The 7,554-nt window shown below is 39.1% G+C and overlaps 1 pseudogene across 1 annotated transcript; it reads left to right on the top strand.

Annotated features, from left to right (window-relative positions):
• The first annotated feature begins 3,653 nt into the window (after positions 1-3,653).
• On the top strand, positions 3,654-6,343 carry LOC101012534 (annotated as a pseudogene). The gene has a single exon (XR_162103.4). The product of XR_162103.4 is annotated as a probable UDP-sugar transporter protein SLC35A5 pseudogene (transcript).
• The last annotated feature ends 1,211 nt before the right edge of the window (positions 6,344-7,554 follow it).

Raw genomic sequence — 7,554 nt, 5'->3', positions numbered from 1 at the left:
TCACATGCCAATAATATCTTTGAATGTAAATGGATTGAACTTTCACTTAAATAATACAGACTATCTGAATGGATTTCTTTCAGTGACCCAACTACACGCTGCCTACAAGAAACCATTTCACCTGCGGGGAAGAAAAAACAAACAACAACAACAAAAAAAACATAGACTGAAAGAAAGGGGGTGGGAAAAAAATTCCATATAAATGGAAACCAAAAGAGAATGGGAGTAATTATACTTGCATCAGATAAAACAGGCTTCACATCAAAAAAAAAAAAAGTAGGAAGAAGATGCACTTAACACCAGAATACCCAGATACATAAAGCAAATATTAGTAGATCTAAAAAGAGACACAGACTTTAATACAATAATAGTTGGGGGCTTTAACACCCCACTTTTAGCATGAGACAGATCATCTAGACAGAAATTCAAAAGAAACATTGGATTTAAACAGCACATTAGACAAAATGGACCTAATAGACATTTACAGAACATTTTATCCAACAGCTACAGAATATATAATTTTTCTCATCAGTATGTGAAACATTCTCCAGGACAGACCATATGTTAGGACACAGAACAAGTCTTCACAAATTTTTAAAACTTAAAGAAAATACTTGAAATCAGGCCCGGCACAGTGGCTTAAGCCTGTAATCCCAGCACTTTGGGAGGCTGAGGTGGGCAGATCACAAGGTTAGGAGATCGAGACCATCCTGGCTAACATGGTGAAATCTCGTCTCTACTAAAAATGTCAAAAAATTAGCTGAGTGTGGTAGTGGGCACCTGTAGTCCCAGCTACACGTCTCTACTAAAAATACCAAAAAATTAGCTGGGTGTGGTAGTGGGTGCCTGTAGTCCCAGCTACTCGGGACGCTGAGGCAGGAGAATGGTGTGAACCCAGGAGGTGGAGCTTGCAGTGAACTGAGATAGTGCCACTGCACTCCAGCCTGGGTGACAGAGTACTCGAAAAAAAAAAAAGAAAGAAAGAAAATAATATCAATATTTTCTCAGACCACAATGGGATAAACCCAGAAATCAACAAAAAGAGGAACTCTGGAAACTGTAAAAATATATAGAAATTAAACATGCTCCTGAATGACCATTAGGTCAAGGAAGAAATTAAGGAGGAAGTAAAAAACATTTATTGAAACACAAAATACCAAAACCTATGGAATACAGCAAAAGCAGTGCTAAGAAGAAAGTTTATAGCAATAAATGCCTATATTTAAAAAGCAGAAAAATAATAAATAATCTAATGATGCACCATAAGAAGCTAGAAAAACAACAAATCAAGCAAAAAATAAGTAGAATGAGAGAAATAATAAAAATGACAGCTGGGGAATGGGGACAAGATGGCCAACTAGAAGCAGCCACTACAGGAAGCTTCCATCAAAATGAACTATAGCATGTAAATCCTGCCCAGCAACTGACATATCCAGATTCTGTCATTAGAACTGACTAGGTAGTTCTGTGACCCACAGAGAGGAAAGAAGAGTAACGTGATGTGGCAGCCCACTTGAGGGCCACATGGGGCCGGGTAGCCCCCACCCGCTAGCCAAGGGAGGCAGTGAGTGAGCATGCTGCCCAGCCTGGGAAACTGTACTTTTTCCATGGAACTGTGCAACCCATGGATTGGAAGATCCCACTTGTGAACCCATGCCACTGGGCCTAGGGTCCCACCCCTGGAGCTGCACAGATTCTCAACAGCCTGTCAGCTAGAATCAGCTTAAGCCTGCTGAGCTCCCAGTGGGGAGGGGTGACCAGCAACACAGCTGCATCTGCCTGCTGTCTAAGTCATTTGAGCTCCTTGGGGAAGAGGCAGCAGCCAGCACTGGGACAGATAGTTGCCTAAGACACTATGCTCCCTGGGAAGGGGAAGGGCGGCAGCCTTTTCTAAGCTTCAGGCTGTATTTTTCCCCTGCTGGAGCCAGGGAGGCTGGACAACTTGTTCCCAAGAGGTGCCCCCACAGCCCAACACACCAGCTGTGGCAAACTGCAACCAGAGTGCCTCTACAGGCCTGCCCTGACCCATTCCTCCTCACTAGGCAGGGCCTCCCCTCACAAACTCCAACAACTCCAGCCAGGGGCTCAGAGACAGAACCCTGATCTTTCTGGGCCTGAGCCCCTAGGGGGAGGGGCGTCCACAGTGTCTGGACCAGCAGACTTAGCCTTTCCTCCTGGTAGTTCTAAGGAATCCAGGCAGCCCAGATGAGTGGGTTTTTCCCCCAACAAAGCACAAATTGGATAAAGAGTCAAGACCCATCAGTATGCTGTATTCAGGAGACCCATCTCATGTGCAAAGACACACATAGGCTTAAAATAAAGGGATGAAGGAAAATTTACCAAGCAAATGGAAAGCAAGAAAAAGCAGGGGTTGCAATCCTAGTCTCTGACAAAACAGATTTTAAACCAACAAAGACCAAAAAAGACAAGAATGGCATTACCTAACGATAAAGGGATGAATTCAACAAGAAGAGCTAACTATCCTAAATATATATGCACCCAATACAGGAGCACTCAGATTCATAAAACAAGTTCTTAGAGACCTACAAAGAGATTTAGACTCCCACACAATAATAGTGAGAGGCTTTAACATGCCCCTGTCAATATCAGACAAATCAATGAGACAGAAGATTAACAAGGATATTCACGACTTGAACTCAGCTCTGCATCAAGTGGACCTAATAGACATCTGCAGAACTCTCCACCCCAAATCCACAGAATATACATTCTTCTCAGTGCCATATGGCACTTATTATAAAATGGACCACATAATTGGCAATAAAATACTCCTCAGCAAATGCAAAAGAATGGAAATCATAACAAACAGTCTCTCAGACCACAGTGCAATCAAATTAGAACTCAAGATTAAGAAACTTACTCAAAACCACATAATTACATGGAAACTGAGCAACTTACTCCTGAATGACTCTTGGCTAAATAATGAAATTAAGGCAGAAACCAAGAAGTTCTTTGAAACCAATGAGAACAAAGAGACAATGTACCAGAGTCTCTCAGATACAGCTAAAGCAGTGTAAAGAGGGAAATTTATGACACTAAATGCCCACATCAGAAAGCTAGAAAGATCTCAAATCAACACCTTAACATCACAATTAAAAGAGCTAGAGAAGCAAGAGCAAACTAATCCAAAAGCTAGCAAAAGACAAGAAATACCTAAGAGTAGAGCAGAGTTGAAGGAGATAGACATAAAAAACCCTCAAAAAAATCAATGAATCCAGGAGCTGTTTCTTTGAAAAAATTAACAAAATAGATGGACCACTAGCTAGATTAATAAAGAAGAAAAGAAAGAAGAATCAAATAGACACAGTAAAAAATGATAAAGGGGAGGCCGGGTGCAGTGGCTTATGCCTGTAATCCCAGCACTTTGGGAGGCCAAGGCGGGCAGATCACGAGGTCAGGAGATCGAGACCACAGTGAAACCCCATCTCTACTAGAAATACAAAAAAATTAGCCAAGCGTGGTGGCAGGCGCCTGTAGTCCCAGCTACTCAGGAGGCTGAGGCAGGAGAATGGTGTGAACCTGGGAGGTAGAGCTTGCAGTGAGCCGAGATGGTGCCACTGCACTCCAGCCTGGGCGACAGAGAAAGACTCCATCTAAAAAAAAAAAAAAAAAAAAAAGATAAAGGGGTTCCACAATAGGCGACTTAGAAGCAGAGGCTCTTTCACCTATACCTACTGTAACTTCTCCACCTATGGACCCTAAAGGCTACTGCTGCTACTATCGGGCCAGACAGTTACTGTCTCAGCTCTGGGATGCAATTAAAAAACAGTCGAATGGAAAAACAATGCTGTAGTCATCTTATAATATACCCCTTGTCAACAATGTATACATTCCTGCTAGGTGCCATATTCATTGCTTTAAGCTAAAGTCACATATTACTGGTGAAGTATGCTGCCAATGAAGAAAACAAGTATGATTATCTTCCAACTACTGTGAATGTGTGCTCAGAACTGGTGAAGCTAGTTTTCTGTGTGCTTGTGTCATTCTGTGTCATAAAGAAAGGCCATGGCTGTTGTCTTCTCAAATTTTAGAATTATAACAACAGCTCTTCTATTCAGGATAGTGCTGAAGAGGCATCTAAACTGGATCCAGTGGGCTTCCTTCCTGATTTTATTTTTGTCTATTTTGGCCTTGTCTGCTGGGACTAAAACTTTACAGCACAACTTGGCAGGACATGGATTTCATCATGATGCCTTCTTCAGCCCATCCAATTCCTGCCTTCTTTTCAGAATTGAGTGTCCCAGAAAAGACAATTGTACAACAAAGGAATGGACTTTTCCTGAAGCTAAATGGAACGCCACAGTCAAGGTTTTCAGTCACGTCCATCTTGGCATGGGCCATGTTCTTATTATAGTCCAGTGTTTTATTTCTTCGATGGCTAATATCTATAATGAAAAGATATTGAAGGAAGGGAACCAGCTCACTGAAACCATCTTCATACAGAACAGCAAACTCTGTTTCTTTGGCATTCTGTTTAATGGGCTGACTCTGGGCCTTCAGAGGAGTAATTGTGATCAGATTAAGAACTGTGGAATTTTTTATGGCCACAATGCATTTTCAGTAGCCCTTATTTTTGTAACTGCATTCCAGGGCCTTTCAGTGGTTTTCATTCTGAAGTTCCTGGACAACATGTTCCATGTCTTAAGGGCCCAGGTTACCACTGTCATTATCACAACAGTGTCTGTCCTGGTCTTTGACTTCAGGCCCTCCCTGGAATTTTTCTTGGAAGCCCCATCAGTCCTTGTCTCTATATTTATTTATATTGCCAGCAAGCCTCAAGGTCCAGAATACACACCTAGGCAAGAAAGGATCTGAGATCTAAGTGGCAATCTTTGGGAGAGTTCCAGTGGGGATGGAGAAGAACTAGAAAGACTTGCCAAACCCAAGAGTGATGAATCAGATGAAGATACTTTCTAACTGGTACCCAAATAGTTGGCAGCTCTCTCGAACCTTATTTTCACATTTTCAGTGTTTGCAATATTTATCTTTTCACTTTGATAAAGCAGAAATGTTTCTAAATCATAATATTATTTGCATATATCTAGCTACTCCCTAAATGGTTCCATCCAAGGCTTAGAGTACTTAAAGGCTAAGAAATTCTAAAGAACTGATATATGAGTAACAATATGAAGAATTCATTAACATCTCAGTACTTGATAAATCAGCAAGATATATTTGCAGATTATTTTCCTTGGCCTTCAAGCTTCCAAAAAACTTGTAATAATCATGTCAGCTATACCTTATATATACACATAGAGATCAATTTGCCAGATATTCACAATTACATAGTTCTGGTTCACATGCCAAAGTCTTCCCTTTTTTAACATTATAAATATATAGGTTGTCTCTTGAATTTTGAGGCCCTAGAGATAGTCATTTTGAAAGTAAGGAGCAATGGGACCCTTTCTAAAAATGTTGCTTGAAGGACCTAAATACCTGGCCATACCATAGATTTGGGATGATGCAGTCAGTGCTAAATATTTTGCTGAAGAAGCAGTTTCTCAGACACAAAAATCTCAGAATTTTAATTTTTAGAAATTCATGGGAAATTTGATTTTTGCAATAATATTTTGATGTTTTAAATGTTGGTTCCCTAGTCACCATAGTTACCACTTGTACTTTAAGTCATTTAAACGAGCCATGATGGGACATTTTTAGTTTGAGTATTACAAAATCTTGATGTCATTACTCCTGAATTATTACATTTTGGAGAATAAGAGGGCATTTTATTTTATTAGTTGCTAATTCAAGTTGTGACTATTGTATATCATTCCAAGAGTTGAGATGCTGGCTTCAGAATCATACCAGATTGTCAGTAAAGCTGATACCTAGGAGCTTTTAAAGGGATCCTTTCAAAAGGATCACTTAGCAAACACATGTTGGCTTTTACTGATATATGAATATTATTACTCTAAAAATAGAAAGACCAGTAATATATAAGTCACTTTACAGTGCTACTTCACACTTATAAGTGCATGGTATTTTTCATGGTATTTGCATGCAGCCAGTTAACTCTCATAGATAGAGAAGTCAGGTGATAGATGATTTTTAAAATGAGCAGACAAAAGTGACTTGCTCAGGGTTGTGCAGCTGGGTGATGATAGAAGAGTGGGCTTGAACTGGCAGGCCTGTATGTTTACAGACTACCATACTGTAAATATGAGCTTTATGGTGTCATTCTCAGAAACGTATACATTTCTTCTCTCCTTTCTCTTAAGTTTCATGCAGATGAATATAAGGTAATACTGTTAAATAATTCATTTGTGATATCCACAATAATATGATTGGCAAGAATTGGTGGAAATTTGTAATTAAAATAATTATTTTTTTAAAATGATAAAGGGGATATCATAGCTGACCCCACAGAAATACAAACTACCACCAGAGAACACTACAAACACCTTTATGCAAATAAACTAGAAAATCTAGAAGAAATTGATATATTCCTGAACACATACACCCTCCCAAGACTAAACCAGGAAGAATTCCAACTTCTGAATAGACCAATAAAAGTTCTGAAATTGAGGCAGTAATTAATACCTAACAACCAAAAAAACCCCAGGATCAGACAGGTTCACAGCTGAAAAAACATCAATATGTCAAACGAGTACATACATCCCATGTTTATGGCAGCAGTATTCACAATAGCAAAGATATAGAATCAACGGATAGGAGTTCATCAATGGATAAATGGGTAAAGAAAATGTAGTACATATACACACAATGGAATGCTATTTGACCATAAAAACTGAAATCATGTCATTTGCAGCAACATGGATGGAACCAGAGATCCTTATGTTAAGGAAAATAATGCAGGTACAGAAAGACAAATATTGTATGTTCTCACTCATACGTGGGAGCTAAAAATGTTGATCTCATGGAGGTAGAGAATAGAACGATAGTATCCAGAGGCTGGGAAGTGTGTATGGGTGGGGGGTGGGGGGGCGCGGGGTAAAGAGAGATTGATTAATGGCTACAAACATAAAGTTAGATAGAAGGAATAAGTTCTAACGTTTAGTAGCAAAGTTGGGTGTCTGTAGTTTATACCAATATGTTGTATATTTTTAAATAGCTAGAAGAAAAGACTTGAAATGTTTCCAATACATAGAAATGATAACTACTCAAGATGATAAATAGCTCCAATACCCTGGCTTGATTATGACACAATCTATGCATGTGACAGAATATCACATGTGCCCTATAAATATATAAAATGTTATGTATCAATAGAAAATTAATGATAAAAATAAAAGAAACATGTTGTAATAGCATGTTCTCAGCAACAACAAAAAAGAACAGGGAAAGAACTCTGCAATTGCCTTTTATACTATCCTCTGATAATCCTGCTAATTTTATTTATCTAGTTATTTTGATGTTAATTCTTAACGAGCATTAAAATTGTGTCTACTTTGATGTGGAATTTCATGTTTGTCAGAATATGTTTTGCCTAACGGTTTGAAAGAGAGAGAAAGTCTGAAAACCAAAGGACAGAAAAGGAAGAATAAAGTGATTCTAAAACAATTTTGAATTGGCGTT

The sequence above is a fragment of the Papio anubis genome, chromosome 10, assembly GCF_008728515.1.
Source record: "Papio anubis isolate 15944 chromosome 10, Panubis1.0, whole genome shotgun sequence".
Taxonomy (NCBI): domain Eukaryota; kingdom Metazoa; phylum Chordata; class Mammalia; order Primates; family Cercopithecidae; genus Papio; species Papio anubis.
This window is presented reverse-complemented; position numbering and strand designations above follow the sequence as displayed.